Genomic DNA, 24,303 nt, shown 5'->3' with positions numbered 1-24,303 from the left:
AAAGGACGGTGGTTTACGTCCTTGTCTGGATTTTCGTGAGATTAACAAAATTACTGTACGCAATCCTTACCCACTGCCATTGATTCCTGATCTGTTTAACCAGTTAGTGGGGGCCAAGTGGTTCTCTAAAATTGACCTTCGGGGGGCATACAATCTGTTGCGCATGAAGGAGGGTGACGAATGGAAGACTGCTTTTAACACTCCTGTGGGTCATTTTGAGAATAGTTGTGATTGCAGTCCTTTTAAGGACTAGGTTACAGCATTTCCTACGACTTTCATCAGGCAGGTCTGTGCTCTTAAATAGATAGATTGTGGGAGTAAAGACTAATTGTAATTGGAGTCCTTTTCAGGACTAGGTTACATCAGTTCCTATCAGTTTTTGCCAGGCAGGTCTGTGCCAGTGCTGTGCAAGTTTTTTTCACAGCATTTGGCTGAATCTAGCAAAGCTAATCCTTTTTGGCCTATTGCAGAGTGTGTTAGTCAGTGGAGTAGCCTATCTGTGTTGCAAGATATACCACCTGTGTATAGAATACCAATTTTTTTACTGTACCTAGTGAAGTAAAATCTTTTGGGCATAGCATCATTCTATTAGTCCATCTATACTGACCTCCATCAGGTTGCAAACTGAATATATTTTTTTCTGCGTCTACCTCTGAAAAAATATTGGGCTTCTAGCTGTGTGTGGGACTTGTTGTATTAGTCCATCTATACTGACCTCCATCAGGTTGCAAACGGAATATATTTTTTTCTGCATCTACCTCTGAAAAAATATTTGGCCTTCTAGCAGTGTGTGGGACTTTCTCTATTAGTCCATCTATACTGACCTCCATCAGGTTGCAAATTGAATATAATTTTTTTCTGCATCTAACCCAGCCAATAGTTTTGGCCTAATACCACAGTTTGGCCACTCAGCTCTGCTCGGTTCCCATCCATTGTTTTTTTGTGCAAACAACTCCAGAGTTGTGAATTAGTTAACCACCAAAATGAGTGGAAAAAGGCCTGCTGCTGGTGGAAAGGGGAATAGGCGTGTTGGGAAGGGGAAAAAAGGTTGTTTCCGTGGGGTAGGTGTTAAAGCAACAGTAACATCTGCAGAAGAAAGACCATCTTCCAGCCAAACTAAAATGTCTACTTCTTTTAGCGGACAATGTGATAAGATCCCTTTCTTACGGCCACGCCAATCGCTACAAATTCCAGCTGAGGCACAAAAACAGCATGTGCTTCAACGGATATCAAGTGCTCCTTTAAGTGGGCTCTCCTCCACATCAACTTCAACATCACAAATACTCCAGTCCTCAAAGGTGTCACCCCAATCGCACTTGCTTCCTCACAGCTCCCAAATCTCCAGCTGCCCGTCTGAGTATGAGGTAGAACAGATGGTTGAGTCTGCAGAGCTGTTTATTCATACTACAGTCATATGAAAAAGTTTGGGCAACCCTATTAATCTTAAGCTTAATGTTTTATAAAAATTGGTGTTTTTGCAACTGCTATTTCAGTTTGATATATGTAATAACTGTTGGACACAGTAATGTTTCTGCCTTGAAATGAGGTTTATTGTACTAACAGAAAATGTGCAATCTGCATTCAAACAAAATTTGACAGGTGCATAAGTATGGGCACCTCACCAGAAAAGTGACATTAATATTTAGTAGATCCTCCTTTTGCAAAAATAACAGCCTCTAGTCGCTTCCTGTAGCTTTTAATGAGTTCCTGGATCCTGGATGAAGGTATTTTTGACCATTCCTCTTTACAAAACAATTCCAGTAGAGTTAAGTTTGATGGTCGCCGAGCATGGACAGCCCTCTTCAAATGATCCCACAGATGTTCAATGATATTCAGGTCTGGGGACTGGGATGGCCTTTCCAGAACATTGTAATTGTTCCTCTGCATGAATGCCTGAGTAGATTTGGAGCGGTGTTTTGGATCATTGTCTTGCTGAAAGATCCATCCCCTGCGTAACTTCAACTTTATCACTGATTCTTGAACATTATTGTCAAGAATCTGCTGATACTGAGTGGAATCCATGCGTCCCTCAACTTTAACAAGATTCCCAGTGCTGGCATTGGCCACACAGCCCCAAAGCATGATGGAACCTCCACCAAATTTTACTGTGGGTAGCAAGTGTTTTTTTTGGAATGCTGTGTTTTTTTGCCACCATGCATAACGCCTTTTTGTATGACCAAACAACTCAATCTTGGTTTCATCAGTCCACAGGACCTTCTTCCAAAAAGAAATTGGCTTCTCCAAATGTGCTTTTGCATATCTCAGCCGACTCTGTTTGTGGCGTGCTTGCAGAAACGGCTTCTTTCGCATCACTCTCCCATACAGCTTCTCCTTGTGCAAAGTGCGTTGTATAGTTGACCGATGCACAGTGACACCATCTGCAGCAAGTTGATGCTGCAGCTCTCTGGAGGTGGTCTGAGGATTGTCCTTGACTGATCTCACCATTCTTCTACTCTGCCTTTCTGATGTTTTTCTTGGCCTGCCACTTCTGGCCTTAACAAGAACTGTCCCTGTGTTCTTCCATTTCCTTACTATGTTCCTCACAGTGGAAACTGACAGGTTAAATCTCTGAGACAGCTTTTTGTATCCTTCCCCTGAACAACTATGTTGAATAATCTTTGTTTTCAGATCATTTGACAGTTGTTTTGAGGAGTCCATGATGCCACTCTTCAGAGGCGATTCAAACAGGAGAACAACTTGCAAGTGGCCACTTTAAGTAGCTTTTCTCATGATTGCATACACCTGGCTATGAAGTTCAAAGCTCAATGAGATTACAAAACCAAAAAAAGTGCTTTAGTAAGTCAGTAAAAAGTAGGTAGGAGTATTTAAAACAAGAAAATGATAAGGGTGCCCATACTTATGCACCTGTCAAATTTTGTTTGAATGCAGATTGCACATTTTCTGTTAGTACAATAAACCTCATTTCAAGGCAGAAACATTACTGTGCCAACAGTTATTACATATATCAAACTGAAATAGCAGTTGCAAAAACACCAATTTTTATAAAACATTAAGCTTAAGATTAATAGGGGTGCCCAAACTTTTTCATATGACTGTATAGCCTGGGAATCAGAGGTCGACTCCAGCGCTTCTGTGAATCCAGACGAGGAAATGATCTGCACTGATGCCCAGAATCTTTGAGTCGGATCCAGGACCAGACGCAGAAGGTTCTGACCATAATGTAGACCCTCATTCCCAAACTGTAACTCCTGTTGGTGGAGACAATGAGGAAGACGATGATAAGACTCAAATACCTGATTGGAGCGACAACTTTAGTTTTTTGTCAGGGCAGGAACAGGTTGGCTCTGAGGACGACGGGTGTGATAACGCACAGGGTGATGATGATGAGGTTGGAGATCCCACTTACTGTCAACCCACAGTCATCCAAGAGATGAGGTCAGCAGAGGAGGTGGAGGAAGATGCTAGTGACGACGAGGTCAGGTTGCGCCTTCCTGGACAGAGACGTAGTACTGGAAGCACGTCAACAACTGCATCCTCAAACACAACTCTGCCTCTCACCACAAGTCGTGGTGGCTCTTCAGGTCGCATGGGTGCTAAGCCTTGCATAGCCTGGGCATTTTTTCAGATCGATAAAGATGACCCAACTCGTGTTATCTGTAACATTTGTCAGCAAAAGCTAAGTAGAGGCCAAAAAATACATAGTTTGAGTACTTCATGCATGAACCGGCACATGGACATGAAGCATAAGTTGCAGTGGGAAGCTCAGTGTGCTACAATGCGGCCTAGCCGGCCGGGCCAACCACCGTCTGCCATATCTTGTGCATCCGCGGCCTCTTCATCCTCTGTGACTGGGGGGACAGCAGTCACACCTGTTTTGGGGCGCAGACCTGCCACCTCTTTACCCGCAACAGCCAGCGTGATTGGCAGGTCATCATTTTCTTTGGAGGTGGTAACACCAGCTGGTGTTGAGCGCTGTCCGACATCGATAGCACCACCTTTGGATCAAGGCAACCTAACATGTCCGCCTGCATCTTCCTCACAGACCGGCAGTTTGCCGGGGACACCCTTATCAACCCCGTCTAAGCACAATAGCCAGCCCTCGGTCCCTCAGATGTGGACAAGTAAAAGACCATTTCCTCCTAGCCATGAGAAAGCTAAGAGGTTGAATTTCACCATCTGCAAGCTCTTGGCTACAGAAATGCTGCCTTTCCGCCTGGTGGACACAGAGGATTTTCGAGACCTTATGTCCGTCGCAGTGCCCCAGTACCAGATGCCCAGTCGGCACTACTTCTCAAAGAAAGGTGTGCCTGCGCTCCACCAGCATGTCGCACACAACATCACCGCTTCTTTGAGAAACTCTGTGTGTGACAGGGTGCATTTCACCACAGACACTTGGACGAGTAGGCATGGACAGGGGAGTTACATGTCGCTGACTGGGCACTGGGTAACTATGGTGACAGCAGGACAAGGGGCTGCTGTCCAAGTCTTGCCGCCCCCACGAGTTGTGCGTCAATCCTCTTTATCTCAAAGTTCCTCCACTGCTTCTGCCTCCTCAACCTCCTCTCGGTCTTCCACCTGCACCCAAAGCCTGTCTGGTCATGCCACAAGCTTTCTAACTGCGCAGAAGGGATCCTGCACACCTCCTTACTATGCTGGCAGTAGGGCTTAACGTCATCAGGCGGTTTTTACATTGAAATGTCTGGGAAATGTGAGTCACACAGCTGAGGAGTTGTGGTCAGCTCTGGAGAACCAATTTCATGAATGGTTGTCTCCACTGGACCTGAAACCAGGGAAGGCCGTGTGCGACAATGCTGCAAACCTGGGTGCGGCCCTTCGCCGGGGCAATGTCACACACGTGCCTTGTATGGCTCACGTGTTGAACCTGGTTGTCCAGCAATTTTTAGCCCACTATCCCAGACTAGATGGCCTTCTGCAGAGGGCACGGTCGCTGTGTGCTCACTTCCGCCGTTCGCATCCCGCAGCTCAGCGACTTACATCTCTACAGAAGTCGTTGGGCCTGCCACTTCACCGGCTAAAATGCGATGTGCCTACCCGGTGGAATTCAACTCTGCACATGTTGCAGCGACTGTGGCAGCACCGACAAGCCCTGGTGCAATACGTTCTGACGTATAGCCTGGGCCAACGAGATTCAGAGGTGGGGCAAATCACGCTGGAGGAGTGGTCTCAGATCAGGGACCTATGCACCCTTCTGCACAGTTTTGAAATGGCGACGAAGATGTTTAGTGCTGACGATGCCATTATCAGCATGACTATTCCGGTGATTTACATGCTGGAGCACATGTTAAACAGAATTCAGAGTCAGGTGGTGGCACAAGAGGAGGTGGAGGAAATAGAGGAGGAGGAGTTGTATGCGGAAGGGCTAACATCTGCAAGGTCCAGACGGTCGGCAGCACCAAGGCGGCAGGCATGTGAGGGTGGGGGAGATGGTTTTACCAGGGCGCATGGTAGCAGCCAAACTAGTGAGGAAGGTGCAGGAGCCCAGGAAGAAGTGGAGGACGAACTGATGGAAGACTCATCAGATGAGGGAGACCTTGATCACATTTCTGTTGTGCGAGGTTGGGGGGAGAGGACAGAGGAAGGAAGCATGATTGTTACCTCGCCACCAACACAACAGGGACTTGGTACTCCTGGATGCGCAACACACATGAGTGCCTTCTTGCTGCACTACCTGCAACATGACCCTCGAATTGTGAGAATTAGAAATAATCCTGACTACTGGGTTGCCACACTGTTAGATCCCCGGTACAAAAGTAAATTTGCAGAAATTATTCCTGCCATAGAAAGGGATGCACGCATGCAGGAGTATCAGCAGAGACTGTTGCAGAATCTTACATGTGCTTTTCCACAAAATACCAGTGGTGCACGTAGTGAATCTCACAGTTCCAACTTGCCAACCGTGGGACCGTCAAGTGTTCAGCACTCAAACCGTAACAGAACCACAGTATCTGCTGGTAACATCAATTTTGCGGAATCATTTCACCACTTTTTTAGCCCATCCTTTGCAAGGCCACAGGAGACAAGAAGTCTGACACAGTCAACGCCTAGAGACGATGGTACAGGAGTATCTCCAAGTAAACATTGAAGCCATGACTGTGTCACTGGACCCTTGCTCTTTTTGGGCTTCCAATCTGGATAAATGGCCGGAGCTAGCCACTTACGCCTTGGAGATCTTGTCATGCCCCGCAGCCAGCGTTCTGTCTGAACGTGTGTTCAGCGCTGCTGGTGGTGTGCTGACAGATAAGCGCACGCGGCTGTCCACTGATAATGTAGACAGACTCACGTTCATAAAGATGAACAAATCATGGATCCGAAACGACTTTTCTACCCCTGTGTCATCCTGGGGAGAGTAAAAGCTTGATGATTGGTTAAAATCACCCTACCAACCGTTTTAAGCTTTCAAATTACTAATCATGTTTATCTGTATCTTGGCTGGAAAATAATTTGGGCTTTGTAGCAGTGTGCAGCACTGATCCTATTAGGCCATCTATACTAAAGCTTCACCAGATTTAAAATTAATAATAATTTTTAGCTGCATCTAGCCCGGAAAATAATTTTGGGGCTCCGAGATGCGCAAGACACATAAGTGTCTTCTTGCTGCACTACCTGCAGCATGACCCTCATATTGTCAGAATTCGAAGTAATCATGACTACTGGGTTGCCACACTCTTAGATCCCCCAAACTTTTCGATCAACCTTTTCATTTTAATAAAGACCAAAAAAATGGTCATTTTTGAAATTATAAGCATTAGCAGGTTGTTAGAAACTGAAATCAAACAGTTTTCAACTCAAAACTTTATTCTAGGTGATGTTACATTTTCACATAGGACCCCTTGTTCGAAAGGAGCTTCTGAACTCTCTCGTCCATTGAATTTGTCAGGTTTTGGATGGTTTCTGCTTCAATTGTTTTGCATGAGGACAGAATACCCTCCCAGAGCTGTTGCTTAGATGTGAACTGCCTCCCGCCATCATAGACACTCCTTTTAATGATGCTCCAAAGGTTCTGAATGGGGTAGAGGTCAGGAGAGCATGGGGGTCACACCATAAGTTTGTCCCCTTTTATGCCCATATCAGCCAGAGATGCAGATGTTTTATGTGCAGCATGAGATGGTGCATTATCATGCAGAAAAATGATCTTGCTGTGAAATACACGGTTCTTCTTCTTGAACCATGGCAGGAAGTGCTGTTTGAGAAAATCCACATACATTATGGAGTTCATCTTTAGCGCCTTCAGGGATCCTAAAGGGGCCGACAATCTCTCTCCCCATGATTCCAGCCCAAAACATTACTCCACCTCCTCCTTGTTGGCGCTGTAGCCGTGTTTGCGTGGGGTGTCCATCAACCAGCCATCCTCCACTCCATCCATCTGGAACATCGAGCGCTGCACGGCACTCATCCGTGAACAAAACAGTTTTGAAATCAGTCTTCATGTAATGTTTGGCCCACTGGAGCCGTTTCTGCTTGTGTGAAGTGGATACAGGAGGTCGACAGGATGGCGTATGCACAGCTGCAAACCTCTGAAGGACCCTGCATCTTCTTGTTCGGGGGACGTTGGAGGCACCAGCAGCTTCAAAAACTTGTCTGCTGCTATGACAAGGCTTTTTTGCCGCTGCTCTTTTAACCTGACGTAATTGCTTGCAGGAAAGAGTCCTCAATTTGCCCTTATCAGCACGCACACGTGTGTACTGTGAATCAGCTACATACTTCTTGATTGCCAAGACACTTCATCCTGATCATCGCACAATGTTGATTGTAGTCATGCCTTGACCTAAACACTCCACAATTTGTTGCTTCTCAGCAGCCGACACATCCTTTTTCTTTCCCATTTTGGCAGAAAATGTAGGCTGCTTAATAATGTGAGTCAGCCTTCTTAAGTAGTCTTGCCTTTCATTGGACACACCTGCCAAACTAATTAGCACAGGTGTCTGCAATTGCTTACAGTGATATAAAGAGCCCTGACACACATCACCATCAATGAGTTTAACTGACAAACAAACAAATTCTTCCCTTATCACTCCTAAACACTTTCTGCATAATAATTTGGAACACAGTGTACATGTGCTTTTCCACAAAACACCAGTGGTTCACGTAGTGAATCTTACAGTTCTAACTTGCCAACCGTGGTCTGTATGGAGTTGTTCAATAAAGGGCCCAAAATTAAGATAACATAGATGGGAGAGGTCTCTATGAATAGGAATTCCTAAGTATTTGATACCCTGTGAGGGCCAGGCAAAGGGAAAGTTGGACTGGATGGAATCCTATATGGATTTGGGGAGGGAGACATCGAGGGCCTCAGACTTCGCTGCATTGATTTTAAAATTTGACCATGTAACAAAGTGATCTATTTCAGCCATAACAGCATGGATGGATATATGTGATTGAGTGATATATACTAGGACATCATCAGCAAATAGAGAGCACTTGTACTCGGTGCCTCCCACCTCAATCCACCTAATATTGGGGTTATGGCGAATTGATGAGAGCAGGTGCTCCGTCACTAGGATGTATAAGAGAGGGGACAGAGAACATCCCTGCCTTGTCCCATTGGTGATTGTGAAAGGTGATGAAAATGTTCTGAAGCGCCCCCTGGGCCTTGGGACACCCGGAGCCGGACCCTTTTTGGTGGATGCTGGTGGTTGTAGTCTCCGTGGCGGCAACCCGGTTCCGTGGCTCAGGGCGGTCAAACCAGTGGCGGAACTATTTATGTGGTTTTGATGTTTAAATGTCCGACTACGCCACCCGTGGATTGCGGTCAGAGTGAACCGCCGCTCCAGGGCAGACCGCTGAGGCTGGTGTTGTGGGTGCAGCAGAGCGTAGCATAACTCCCCACGGGAGGAGTATAGCCTCAGGGCAGTGTATGCGGAGGATGGGGGTGATGGTGCAGGGCAGCAGCAGTAATGACACGGAGTCAGTGATGCAGTCCAGGGCCTTTACTCACAGTTCTTATTATCCAGACCACGTCTGCAGGTAACGGCTGCCCACGTCGTACTGTGCTCACCAGGTGAGGGGCACAGACAACTCCCAGATAACTTTGGAGTGCTTCACAGGACCCCCTTTGTGTGTCCTTTGTCTGGCCTTTCTTACCAACCCTTCTGTCCGGCTGCCTCGGGCCTCCTCTTGGTAAACTTGGCGCCAGTTTCCCTGACCCTATGTGGTGCCTTCCTAGCGGGTGTAGCGAGGGGCTGCGCCACATAAAATGTCACAGCCTCCTGTTTCTAGCTGAGGGTCGTTTCCTGCCTCCACTAGTTTCGGGGACCGGTCTCCCCCTTTGGCCTGACCCCTCCACGCAGGTGGATTCGGGCGTGCGGTGGCGACTCGCCCGTCCGCACCCCTGAGATCCCTTCGTTCCTTGAGCCTTCTCCGCTCCTCTTCCTTCCTTCTCCCTCTTCCAGGCCTGGGCCTCTGTTACTAGGCCCGCCTCCGGAGCAGAGCTCATGCAGAGCCCCTGCTCCCTGCCACTTCTGCTCAGACTTCTCTGCACTGAACTAAGATGGTGCCCACCTTTTATACTCCCTTCTCAATGCACCCAGGAACTGCTTCCTCCCTGCTCCTGCACTACAGGGTTCCCCTTCCTCAGTGTTCCCTCCCCCCACTCCAGCCAGGGACAGGGACTGTCGTGCCCATCTCAGGGGCATATTGGTCGCCCTGCCCCACGGCAATGTGGTGTAATGCATGCAGGTGTCGGGTCCTGATCCACACTACATCCTTACCTGAGAGTGAGATATCACACCTCTGGGTGAGGTGCAATACCTCTGTAGCAACCGAGCCCTCAGGGTGCTACAGTTCCATTTATCTTCAGCCTAGGTGACGTATTGCGATACAGAGCTGTGATTTTGGCTATAAAAGGGTCCCCTAGACCCCTACCCCAAGCTTTTTAAGAGAATCATATATGGCGTGCCAGGAGACTCTATGGAATGCTTTCTCAGCATCCAACGAGAGTATCTAATTACAAATTTTTAACTGCATCTAGCCCAGGAAATACTTTGTGCCTAGTAGCAGGGTCTGCTAGTCAGCGGATTATCCCGGCTGTTAAGCAAGCTACACCACCTGTAGTTTGGACACTTAATTTTTTCAAAGGAAATGCTTCGGGACCACGGGATACTCAGTGAAGAGCATCAGGAGGCACCCCAAGGCATAGGGGCTGGGACTGGCAGTAGGATGCCTTGCGGTGGACAGCCGAGCTCGATCCTTATAAAAGCTTTTTAACTGCAGCAGCTTTAGTGGACGCTACTGGAGCTGGAATTACGCGGCTGCTGGCATGAGACTTGCCCTCCAATAGATCCTTGTAAATGGATTTAAAGTGTATTCATTCAAATTAGAGAGACAATTTAAATTAAAAAGCTTAGAGCTGCCTCCACCACAGGGGGGCTCGCTCGACCCACCAGCGGACAGGCACCAGTATTGGGAGAGGGGGGCTGGCCGTCAGGGTTCACCGCGGCTCTGGCACAAACCCGGCGACACGGAGGTGGCACGGGCAGGAGCGGACTGAACGTGTCGGCTTCTCACTTTTTGGATTTTAGAAGGGCATGACATGCCTATATCTGTGTCTCCCCCTCCTTTTACTCCTCCACCTCTTTTCTTTTCACATGACTATATGTACTTGTCACTTTTCCATGTGTTAGTTGTGTCTTCTGAGCAGTTTGTCAGCTTTTGGACACCTTTGAAGGTGTTTTCTATGTGTTTCTATGTGTTTTTGTTTGCCTGCCATTGGTTTTAACGGTGTTCGAAGGTGTTCGACGAACAGTTCGGCGAACACACGGGTGTTCGACGAACCGAACCGAACTCGAACACTACGGGGGTGGCTCAACACTATTAATGACATCCTTAGACCTTTGATCGGCAAAAATGTGGTTGTGTATTTGGATGACATTTTGATTTATTCGCCGGATCTGGAATATCATTGGCGGAGCGTACGTGAGGTATTACAGTTATTAATTGACAATTCGCTTTTTGCTAAGCTGGAGAAATGTGAGTTCGCTGTACAGAGAATTAGTTTTTTGGGCTACATTATCTCCAGTGAAGGTTTTGAGATGGACCCGGTGAAAGTTCAAGCTGTGCAGGAATGGCCTAGGCCTATTGGTTTGAAATCGATACAGAGGTTTTTGGGTTTCGCCAATTATTATAGAAAATTCATTAAAAATTTTTCTAGTATTGTCAAACCTCTGACTGATCTCACCAGGAAAGGTGCTGATGCGGTTCAGTGGTCTTCTGAGGCCATTGAAGCTTTTGTGTATCTCAAGGAGAGGTTCACCTCTGCTCCCATGCTTATGCAGCCTGATGTGACTAAGCCGTTTTTGGTTGAGGTTGATGCTTCCTCTGTGGGGGTTGGCGCAGTATTGTCTCAGGATAACGGGGATGGAGTACATCCCTGTGCCTTTTTTTCAAAAAAATTTTCGGAGACTGAACTGAATTACGATGTTGGTAATCGGGAATTATTGGCTATTAAACTCGCATTTGAACACTGGCGCCACCTCTTGGAAGGTGCTGAATTTCCCGTTCAGGTTTTTACGGATCATAAAAATCTGATATATTTTGATGCTGCCAAGCGCCTGAATGCCCGTCAGGCTAGGTGGGCACTGTTTTTCTCGCGGTTTAATTTTTACGTTACTTACATCCCAGGTACTAAGAATGTTAAGGCGGATGCCTTGTCTCGCAGTTTTTCTCCCACAGTCGGTGCTGAGAAAGAGGAGAACATTTTACAAGAAGGTGTTGTGATTGCTGCTTTGGACTCCGTTTTGGAGGATGAGATTCTTAAAGCACAGGAGAATGCCCCATCTAACACTCCCCATGGGAGGTTGTTTGTGCCTGGGACCTTTAGGAGAGATTTGTTTGTTGAGTGTTACGAATCTCGGTTGGCAGGTCATCCCGGAATCTCTGAGACCAAGAGACTGGTGGGTCGCAGTTTTTGTTGGCCTGGATGGCAGAAGGAAGTCATTAAGTGGGTGCGTCAATGTACTATATGTGCTAGATCTAAGTCCTCACATACTCCTGCTGCGGGGTTGCTTTGCCCTCTGGAGGTTCCCAGTGCTCCTTGGACACATTTGGCTATGGACTTTATAACTGACCTTCCCCCCTCTGAGGGTTTTACTGTCATCTGGGTGGTCGTGGACCGTTTTAGCAAGATGTGTCACTTGGTTCCCTTCGTCAAACTGCCCTGCGCTAAGACTCTCGCTAAGGCCTTTGTCAAGGAAATTGTCAGACTTCATGGCGTTCCTACTGACATTGTTTCTGATAGGGGACCTCAGTTCGTGGCTCGTTTGTGGCGCGCCTTTTGTGACAGGTTGGGAGTAGTGTTGAGCCACCCCCGTAGTGTTCGAGTTCGGTTCGGTTCGTCGAACACCCGTGTGTTCGCCGAACTGTTCGTCGAACACCTTCGAACACCGTTAAAACCAATGGCAGGCAAACAAAAACACATAGAAACACATAGAAAACACCTTCAAAGGTGTCCAAAAGCTGACAAACTGCTCAGAAGACACAACTAACACATGGAAAAGTGACAAGTACATATAGTCATGCGAAAAGAAAAGAGGTGGAGGAGTAAAAGGAGGGGGAGACACAGATATAGGCATGTCATGCCCTTCTAAAATCCAAAAAGTGAGAAGCCGACATGGCCAGTCCGCTCCTGCCCGTGCCACCTCCGTGTCGCCGGGTTTGTGCCAGAGCCGCGGTGAACCCTGACGGCCAGCCCCCCTCTCCCAATACTGGTGCCTGTCCGCTGGTGGGTCGAGCGAGCCCCCCTGTGGTGGAGGCAGCTCTAAGCTTTTTAATTTAAATTGTCTCTCTAATTTGAATGAATACACTTTAAATCCATTTACAAGGATCTATTGGAGGGCAAGTCTCATGCCAGCAGCTGCGTAATTCCAGCTCCAGTAGCGTCCACTAAAGCTGCTGCAGTTAAAAAGCTTTTATAAGGATCGAGCTCGGCTGTCCACCGCAAGGCATCCTACTGCCAGTCCCAGCCCCTATGCCTTGGGGTGCCTCCTGATGCTCTTCACTCTTTGAAAAAATTAAGTGTCCAAACTACAGGTGGTGTAGCTTGCTTAACAGCCGGGATAATCCGCTGACTAGCAGACACTGCTACTAGGCACAAAGTATTTCCTGGGCTAGATGCAGTTAAAAATTTGTAATTAGATACTCTCGTTGGATGCTGAGAAAGCATTCCATAGAGTCTCCTGGCACGCCATATATGATTCTCTTAAAAAGCTTGGGGTAGGGGTCTAGGGGACCCTTTTATAGCCAAAATCACGGCCCTGTATCGCAATACGTCACCTAGGCTGAAGATAAATGGAACTGTAGCACCCTGAGGGCTCGGTTGCTACAGACGTATTGCACCTCACCCAGAGGTGTGATATCTCACTCTCAGGTAAGGATGGAGTGTGGATCAGGACCCGACACCTGCATGCATTACACCACATTGCCGTGGGGCAGGGCGACCAATATGCCCCTGAGATGGGCACGACAGTCCCTGTCCCTGGCTGGAGTGGGGGGAGGGAACACTGAGGAAGGGGAACCCTGTAGTGCAGGAGCAGGGAGGAAGCAGTTCCTGGGTGCATTGAGAAGGGAGTATAAAAGGTGGGCACCATCTTAGTTCAGTGCAGAGAAGTCTGAGCAGAAGTGGCAGGGAGCAGGGGCTCTGCATGAGCTCTGCTCCGGAGGCGGGCCTAGTAACAGAGGCCCAGGCCTGGAAGAGGGAGAAGGAAGGAAGAGGAGCGGAGAAGGCTCCAGGAATGAGGAATGAAGGGATCCCAGGGGTGCGGACGGGCGAGTCGCCACCGCACGCCCGAATCCACCTGCGTGGAGGTGTCAGGCCAAAGGGGGAGACCGGTCCCCGAACTAGTGGAGGCAGGAAACGACCCTCAGCTAGGAACCGGAGGCTCTGACATTTTATGTGGCGCAGTCCCTCGCTACACCCGCTAGGAAGGCACCACATAGGGTCAGGGAAACTGGCGCCAAGTTTACCAAGAGGAGGCCCGAGGCAGCCGGACAGAAGTGTTGGTAAGAAAGGCCAGACAAAGGACACACAAAGGGGGTCCTGTGAAGTGCTCCAAAGTTATCTGGGAGTTGTCTGAGCCCCTCACCTGGTGAGCACAGTACGACGTGGGCAGCCGTTACCTGCAGACGTGGTCTGGATAATAAGAACTGTGAGTAAAGGCCCTGGACTGCATCACTGACTCCGTGTCGTTACTGCTGCTGCCCTGCACCATCACCCCCATCCTCCGCATACACTGCCCTGAGGCTATACTCCTCCCGTGGGGAGTTATGCTACGCTCTGCTGCACCCACAACACCAGCCTCAGCGGTCTGCCCTGTAGCAGCGGTTCACTCTGACCGCAATCCACGGGTGGCGTAGTCGGACATTTAAACATCAAAACCACATAAATAGTTCCGCCACTGGTTTGACCGCCCTGAGCCACGGAACCGGGTCGCCGCCACGAAGACTACAACCACCAGCATCCACCAAATAGGGTCCGGCTCCGGGTGTCCCAAGGCCCAGGGGGTGCGTCAGAACATTTTCATCACCTTTCACAATCACCAATGGGACAAGGCAGGGATGTCCTCTGTCCCCTCTCTTATACATCCTAGTGACGGAGCACCTGCTCTCATCAATTCGCCATAACCCCAATATTAGGTGGATTGAGGTGGGAGGCACCGAGTACAAGTGCTCTCTATTTGCTGATGATGTCCTAGTATATATCACTCAATCACATATATCCATCCCTGCTGTTATGGCTGAAATAGATCACTTTGTTACATGGTCAAATTTTAAAATCAATGCAGCGAAGTCTGAGGCCCTCGATGTCTCCCTCCCCAAATCCATATAGGATTCCATCCAGTCCAACTTTCCCTTTGCCTGGCCCTCACAGGGTATCAAATACTTAGGAATTCCTATTCATAGAGACCTCTCCCATCTATGTTATCTTAATTTTGGGCCCTTTATTGAACAACTCCATACAGACCACGGTTGGCAAGTTAGAACTGTAAGATTCACTACGTGAACCACTGGTGTTTTGTGGAAAAGCACATGTACACTGCGTTCCAAATTATTATACAAAAAGTGTTTAGGAGTGATAAGGGAAGAATTTGTTTGTTTGTCAGTTAAACTCATTGATGGTGATGTGTGTCAGGGCTCTTTATATCACTGTAAGCAATTGCAGACACCTGTGCTAATTAGTTTGGCAGGTGTGTCCAATGAAAGGCAAGACTACTTAAGAAGGCTGTCTCACATTATTAAGCAGCCTACATTTTCTGCCAAAATGGGAAAGAAAAAGGATGTGTCGGCTGCTGAGAAGCAACAAATTGTGGAGTGTTTAGGTCAAGGCATGACTACAATCAACATTGTGCGATGATCAGGATGAAGTGTCTTGGCAATCAAGAAGTATGTAGCTGATTCACAGTACACACGTGTGCGTGCTGATAAGGGCAAATTGAGGACTCTTTCCTACAGGCAATTACGTCAGGTTGAAAGAGCAGCGGCAAAAAAGCCTTGTCATAGCAGCAGACAAGTTTTTGAAGCTGCTTGTGCCTCCAACGTCCCCCGAACAACAAGATGCAGGGTCCTTCAGAGGTTTGCAGCTGTGCATACGCCATCCTGTCGACCTCCTCTATCCACTTCACACAAGCAGAAACGGCTCCAGTGGGCCAAACATTACATGAAGACTGATTTCAAAACAGTTTTGTTCACGGATGAGTGCCGTGCAGCGCTCGATGGTCCAGATGGATGGAGTGGAGGATGGCTGGTTGATGGACACCCCACGCAAACATGGCTACAGCGCCAACAAGGAGGAGGTGGAGTAATGTTTTGGGCTGGAATCATGGGGAGAGAGATTGTCGGCCCCTTTAGGATCCCTGAAGGCGCTAAAGATGAACTCCATAATGTATGTGGATCAGGGGCGGACACAGACTGTAGTGGGCCCCTGTGCAAGAAATTTTTTGGGGCCCCCCCCTGCGCTTCATAAGGCAACAAAGTTATGTAAACATAACCCCCCCATGTGCAGCTCTCATCCCCCCATGTGCAGCTCACCCCCCGATGCATCTCTCATCCCCCTCCGTGCATCTCTCATCCCCCTCCGTGCATCTCTCACCCCCCCATGTGCATCTCTCACCCCCCCATGTGCATCTCTCACCCCCCCATGTGCATCTCTCACCCCCCCATGTGCATCTCTCATCCCCCCATGTGCATCTCTCATCCCCCCCATGTGCATCTCTCATCCCCCCCATGTGCATCTCTCATCCCCCCCCCATGTGCATCTCTCATCCCCCCCCTCATGTGCATCTCTCACCCCCCCATGTGCATCTCTCACCCCCCCATGTGCATCTCTCATCCCCCCCACTCCTAGTTAATTAATTGTATTTTAGAAAAATAAAACTTGTTATACTTACCCCCATGCGATCCCTGCAGAATCCTGGCGCTCGTCCACGTCGCTGCCACCAGGCTCTCCTGACGTTCGGCCATGTGACGGTGCCACATACATAGCCAACAGCTTTTGTTTTGGCCAAAAGATTTTTAAAGCCGCCACCACGATAAGGTAGACTCTTCTGGCCGAGCCCTACTCTAACCTATTAAAATTTTCTTAAAATATCCAATACTCTTTTTAGATATATTTTTATTTAGTTTTCTTTAAGGGAATGTGTCATATACATTTTTTTTTAAAATGACCAATAATACCACATACAGGGAATACCGCCACACCATCACCAGACCACATATTACCACAACATAGTGACCGAATAATACCACACAGAAGGGAGAAAAACTGCCACAGTGTACAGGTAATACAGTGATCACCAGTGACATTATACACAGGAGCTCTGTATATAGTGTACAGGTAATACAGGGATCACCAGTGACATTATACACAGGAGCTCTGTATATAGTGTCAGTGTACAGGTAATACAGTGATCACCAGTGACATTATACACAGGAGCTCTGTATATAGTGTACAGGTAATACAGTGATCACCAGTGACATTATACACAGGAGCCCGGTACATAGTGTATAGTGTAAGTGTACATGTAATGCACTGACTCACTGGTGACGTCTCTAGGTGAAGTCCTTCAGCTACGCTTTTCTCCTTCATCCAGCACAGACCGCCATCACGTCTTCCAGCCAGGACTCGTCTCTGCATAAAATAACACAGTTATCTAGAGCACATTCCCCAACTTCTACATTACGCAGCTGAATACAGACGTGCATCCACCATCAATATATGGTTAGTTATTATGCAACCTACCATTCCAAATATAAATTGTAATCCACCACGGTGCCCCCATTAACTGTAAATAGGCACTTAATATATAATTTAATTAGAACCTCTACTCTATACTTCCTGCTCCCCGCATTCATTATTTACATGCACCCCCTGCCCCAATTCATTATATCATGTCCGTGCTCTCCCCACCCCATCGTCATTTATCATTTACTCTCCCCCACCCCACATTCATTATGTGCAGCTCATTATCCCCCTACTCCTAATTCCCCCATGTGCAGCTCATTTTCTCCCAATTCCCCCATGAGCAGCTCTCACCACCCCCCCATGTGCCCCTCTCTCATCCCCCTCCCCCACATGTGCCCCTCTCTCATCCCCCTCCCCCACATGTGCCCCTCTCTTATCCCCCCCATGTGCAGCTCTCACCACCCCCCCATGTGCCCCTCTCTCATCCCCCTCCCCCACATGTGCCCCTCTCTCATCCCCCTCCCCCACATGTGCCCCTCTCTCATCCCCCCATGTGCATCTCTCATCCCCCCATGTGCATCTCTCATCCCCCCCACATGTGCACATCTCTCATCCCCCTCCCCCACATGTGCACCTCTCTCATCTCCCCCCCATGTGCATCTCTTATCTCCCCCCATGTGCATCTCTTATCTCCCCCCCATGTGCATCTCTTATCTCCCCCCCATGTGCATCTCTTATCCCCCCCCCATGTGCATCTCTTATCTCCCCCCCATGTGCATCTCTTATCTCCCCCCCATGTGCATCTCTTATCTCCCCCCCATGTGCATCTCTTATCTCCCCCCCCATGTGCATCTCTTATCTCCCCCCCATGTGCATCTCTTATCCCCCCCACATGTGCACATCTCTCATCCCCCTCCCCCACATGTGCACCTCTCTCATCTCCCCCCCATGTGCATCTCTTATCTCCCCCCCATGTGCATCTCTTATCTCCCCCCCATGTGCATCTCTTATCTCCCCCCCATGTGCATCTCTTATCCCCCCCCATGTGCATCTCTTATCTCCCCCCCCATGTGCATCTCTTATCTCCCCCCCATGTGCATCTCTTATCTCCCCCCCATGTGCATCTCTTATCTCCCCCCCATGTGCATCTCTTATCTCCCCCCCAATGTGCATCTCTTATCCCCCACCCCATGTCCATCTTTTATCATCCCCCTCCCCCCACGTGCACCTCTCTCATCCCCCTCCCCCCACATGTGCACCTCTCTCATCCCCCCCACCCCATGTGCATCTTTTATCATCTCCCCCCACCCCATGTGCATCTTTTATCATCTCCCCCCCCCCCCCATGTGCATCTCTTATCTCTCACACACACACACACACACACACACACACACACACACACACACACACACACACACACACACACACCTCCCATTCCCCCTACTCCTAGTAAATTGTATTTTGAAAAAAACAAAACTTGTTATACTTACCCCCATGCGATCCCTGCAGAATCCTGGCGCTCGTCCAAATCGCTGACACTAGGTTCTCTTGACTTCCGGCCATGTGACGGCGCCGTCACATGACCGGAAATCAGGGGAATCATGAAGGCGCTGCCGCAGGAGCGCAGCGCAGCGCTGAGATGTCCCGGACCCGGCGCTTAGCATGGGGCCGGGGGCCCCATAAGGAGAGAGACTCACAAGAGGGGGCCCCCAACGGGGCTCCAAGGGAGCCCCTACCGGCTGGGCCCCACACTGGAGTCAGGGCAGACATGCCCTGATGGCGGCCCTGCTGGAGGCTGGAGGGGCCCCCTCTCCCTCGGGGCCCCCGTTCAATGAACCGGCTGCACGGGCGGTAGTTCCGCCCCTGATGTGGATTTTCTCAAACAGCACTTCCTGCCATGGTTCAAGAAGAAGAACCGTGTATTTCACAGCAAGATCATTTTTCTGCATGATAATGCACCATCTCATGCTGCACATAAAACATCTGCATCTCTGGCTGATATGGGCATAAAAGGGGACAAACTTATGGTGTGACCCCCATGCTCCCCTGACCTCTACCCCATTCAGAACCTTTGGAGCATCATTAAAAGGAGTGTCTATGATGGCGGGAGGCAGTTCACATCTAAGCAACAGCTCTGGGAGGGTATTCTGTCCTCATGCAAAACAATTGAAGCAGAAACCATCCAAAACCTGACAAATTCAATGGACGAGAGAGTTCAGAAGCTCCTTTCGAACAAGGGGTCCTATGTGAAAATGTAACATCACCTAGAATAAAGTTTTGAGTTGAAAACTGTTTGATTTCAGTTTCTAACAACCTGCTAATGCTTATAATTTCAAAAATGACCATTTTTTTGGTCTTTATTAAAATGAAAAGGTTGATCGAAAAGTTTGGGGGATCTAAGAGTGTGGCAACCCAGTAGTCATGATTACTTCGAATTCTGACAATATGAGGGTCATGCTGCAGGTAGTGCAGCAAGAAGGCACTTATGTGTCTTGTGCATCTCGGAGCCCCAAAATTATTTTCCGGGCTAGATGCAGCTAAAAATTATTTTTAATTTTAAATCTGGTGAAGCTTTAGTATAGATGGCCTAATAGGATCAGTGCTGCACACTGCTACAAAGCCCAAATTATTTTCCAGTCAAGATACAGATAAACATGATTAGTAATTTGAAAGCTTAAAACGGTTGGTAGGGTGATTTTAACCAATCATCAAGCTTTTACTCTCCCCAGGATGACACAGTGGTAGAAAAGTCGTTTCGGATCCATGATTTGTTCATCTTTATGAACGTGAGTCTGTCTACATTATCAGTGGAGAGCCGCGTGCGCTTATCTGTCAGCACACCACCAGCAGCGCTGAACACACGTTCAGACAGAACGCTGGCTGCGGGGCATGACAAGATCTCCAAGGCGTAAGTGGCTAGCTCCGGCCATTTATCCAGATTGGAAGCCCAAAAAGAGCAAGGGTCCAGTGACACAGTCGTGGCTTCAATGTTTACTTGGAGATACTCCTGTACCATCGTCTCTAGGCGTTGACTATGTGTCAGACTTCTTGTCTCCTGTGGCCTTGCAAAGGATGGGCTAAAAAAGTGGTGAAATGATTCCACAAAATTGATGTTACCAGCAGATACTCTGGTTCTGTTACGGTTTGAGTGCTGAACACTTGACGGTCCCACGGTTGGCAAGTTGGAACTGTGAGATTCACTACGTGCACCACTGGTATTTTGTGGAAAAGCACATGTAAGATTCTGCAACAGTCTCTGCTGATACTCCTGCATGCGTGCATCCCTTTTTATGGCAGGAATAATTTCTGCAAATTTACTTTTGTACCGGGGATCTAACAGTGTGGCAACCCAGTAGTCAGGATTATTTCTAATTCTCACAATTCGAGGGTCATGTTGCAGGTAGTGCAGCAAGAAGGCACTCATGTGTGTTGCGCATCCAGGAGCACCAAGTCCCTGTTGTGTTGGTGGCGAGGTAACAATCATGCTTCCTTCCTCTGTCCTCTCCCCCCAACCTCGCACAACAGAAATGTGATCAAGGTCTCCCTCATCTGATGAGTCTTCCATCAGTTCGTCCTCCACTTCTTCCTGGGCTCCTGCACCTTCCTCACTAGTTTGGCTGCTACCATGCGCCCTGGTAAAACCATCTCCCCCACCCTCACATGCCTGCCGCCTTGGTGCTGCCGACCGTCTGGACCTTGCAGATGTTAGCCCTTCCGCATACAACTCCTCCTCCTCTACTTCCTCCACCTCCTCTTGTGCCACCACCTGACTCCGAATTCTGTTTAACATGTGCTCCAGCATGTAAATCACTGGAATAGTCATGCTGATAATGGCATCGTCAGCACTAAACATCTTCGTCGCCATTTCAAAACTGTGCAGAAGGGTGCATAGGTCCCTGATCTGAGACCACTCCTCCAGCGTGATTTGCCCCACCTCTGAATCTCGTTGGCCCAGGCTATACGTCAGAACGTATTGCACCAGGGCTTGTCGGTGCTGCCACAGTCGCTGCAACATGTGCAGAGTTGAATTCCACCGGGTAGGCACATCGCATTTTAGCCGGTGAAGTGGCAGGCCCAACGACTTCTGTAGAGATGTAAGTCGCTGAGCTGCGGGATGCGAACGGCGGAAGTGAGCACACAGCGACCGTGCCCTCTGCAGAAGGCCATCTAGTCTGGGATAGTGGGCTAAAAATTGCTGGACAACCAGGTTCAACACGTGAGCCATACAAGGCACGTGTGTGACATTGCCCCGGCGAAGGGCCGCACCCAGGTTTGCAGCATTGTCGCACACGGCCTTCCCTGGTTTCAGGTCCAGTGGAGACAACCATTCATGAAATTGGTTCTCCAGAGCTGACCACAACTCCTCAGCTGTGTGACTCACATTTCCCAGACATTTCAATGTAAAAACCGCCTGATGACGTTGAGCCCTACTGCCAGCATAGTAAGGAGGTGTGCAGGATCCCTTCTGCGCAGTTAGAAAGCTTGTGGCATGACCAGACAGGCTTTGGGTGCAGGTGGAAGACCGAGAGGAGGTTGAGGAGGCAGAAGCAGTGGAGGAACTTTGACATAAAGAGGATTGACGCACAACTCGTGGGGACGGCAAGACTTGGACAGCAGCCCCTTGTCCTGCTGTCACCATAGTTACCCAGTGCCCAGTCAGCGACATGTAACGCCCCTGTCCATGCCTACTCGTCCAAGTGTCTGTGGTGAAATGCACCCTGTCACACACAGAGTTTCTCAAAGAAGCGGTGACGTTGTGTGCGACATGCTGGTGGAACGCAGGCACACCTTTCTTTGAGAAGTAGTGCCGACTGGGCATCTGGTACTGGGGCACTGCGACGGACATAAGGTCTCGAAAATCCTCTGTGTCCACCAGGCAGCATTTCTGTAGCCAAGAGCTTGCAGATGGTGAAATTCAACCTCTTAGCTTTCTCATGGCTAGGAGGAAATGGTCTTTTACTTGTCCACATCTGAGGGACCGAGGGCTGGCTATTGTGCTTAGACGGGGTTGATAAGGGTGTCCCCGGCAAACTGCCGGTCTGTGAGGAAGATGCAGGCGGACATGTTAGGTTGCCTTGATCCAAAGGTGGTGCTATCGATGTCGGACAGCGCTCAACACCAGCTGGTGTTCCCACCTCCAAAGAAAATGATGACCTGCCAATCACGCTGGCTGTTGCGGGTAAAGAGGTGGCAGGTCTGCGCCCCAAAACAGGTGTGACTGCTGTCCCCCCAGTCACAGAGGATGAAGAGGCCGCGGATGCACAAGATATGGCAGACGGTGGTTGGCCCGGCCGGCTAGGCCACATTGTAGCACACTGAGCTTCCCACTGCAACTTATGCTTCATGTCCATGTGCCGGTTCATGCATGAAGTACTCAAACTATGTATTTTTTGGCCTCTACTTAGCTTTTGCTGACAAATGTTACAGATAACATGAGTTGGGTCATCTTTATCGATCTGAAAAAATGCCCAGGCTATGCAAGGCTTAGCACCCATGCGACCTGAAGAGCCACCACGACTTGTGGTGAGAGGCAGAGTTGTGTTTGAGGATGCAGTTGTTGACGTGCTTCCAGTACTACGTCTCTGTCCAGGAAGGCGCAACCTGACCTCGTCGTCACTAGCATCTTCCTCCACCTCCTCTGCTGACCACATCTCTTGGCTGACTGTGGGTTGACAGTAAGTGGGATCTCCAACCTCATCATCATCACCCTGTGTGTTATCACACCCGTCGTCCTCAGAGCCAACCTGTTCCTGCCCTGACAAAAAACTAAAGTTGTCGCTCCAATCAGGTATTTGAGTCTTATCATCGTCTTCCTCATTGTCTCCACCAACAGGAGTTACAGTTTGGGAATGAGGGTCTACATTATGGTCAGAACCTTCTGCGTCTGGTCCTGGATCCGATAAAGATTCTGGGCATCAGTGCAGATCATTTCCTCGTCTGGATTCACAGAAGCGCTGGAGTCGACCTCTGATTCCCAGGCTATAGTATGAGTAAACAGCTCTGCAGACTCAACCATCTGTTCTACCTCATACTCAGACGGGCAGCTGGAGATTTGGGAGCTGTGAGGAAGCAAGTGCGATTTGGGTGACACCTTTGAGGACTGGAGTATTTGTGATGTTGAAGTTGATGTGGAGGAGAGCCCACTTAAAGGAGCACTTGATATCCGTTGAAGCACCTGCTGTTTTTGTGCCTCATCTGGAATTTGTAGCGATTGGCGTGGCCGTAAGAAAGGGATCTTATCACATTGTCCTCTAAAAGAAGTAGACATTTTAGTTTGGCTGGAAGATGGTCTTTCTTCTGCAGATGTTACTGTTGCTTTAACACCTACCCCACGGACACAACCTTTTTTCCCCTTCCCAACACGCCTATTCCCCTTTCCACCAGCAGCAGGCCTTTTTCCACTCATTTTGGTGGTTAAGTAATTCACAACTCTGGAGTTGTTTGCACAAAAAAACAATGGATGGTAACCGAGCAGAGCTGAGTGGCCAAACTGTGGTATTAGGCCAAAACTATTGGCTGGGTTAGATGCAGAAAAAAATTATATTCAATTTGCAACCTGATGGAGGTCAGTATAGATGGACTAATACAACAAGTCCCACACACAGCTAGAAGCCCAATATTTTTTCAGAGGTAGATGCAGAAAAAAATATATTCAGTTTGCAACCTGATGGAGGTCAGTATAGATGGACTAATACAACAAGTCCCACACACAGCTAGAAGCCCAAATATTTTTTCAGAGGTAGATGCAGAAAAAAATATATTCAGTTTGCAACCTGATGGAGGTCAGTATAGATGGATTAATAGAACAAGACCCACACACAGCTAGAAGCCCAATATTTTTTCAGAGGTAGATGCAGAAAAAAATATATTCAGTTTGCAACCTGATGGAGGTCAGTATAGATGGACTAATAGAATGATGCTATGCCCAAAAGATTTTACTTCACTAGGTGCAGTAAAAAAATTGGTATTCTATACACAGGTGGTATATCTTGCAACACAGATAGGCTACTCCACTGACTAACACACGCTGCAATAGGCCAAAAAGGATTAGCTTTGCTAGATTCAGCCAAATGCTGTGAAAAAAACTTGCACAGCACTGGCACAGACCTGCCTGGCAAAAACTGATAGGAACTGATGTAACCTAGTCCTGA

Source organism: Phyllobates terribilis, unplaced genomic scaffold, assembly GCF_046119375.1.
Source record: "Phyllobates terribilis strain yellow unplaced genomic scaffold, ASM4611937v1 Scaffold_2__4_contigs__length_985480577, whole genome shotgun sequence".
Classification (NCBI taxonomy): Eukaryota; Metazoa; Chordata; class Amphibia; order Anura; family Dendrobatidae; genus Phyllobates; species Phyllobates terribilis.
This window is presented reverse-complemented; position numbering follows the sequence as displayed.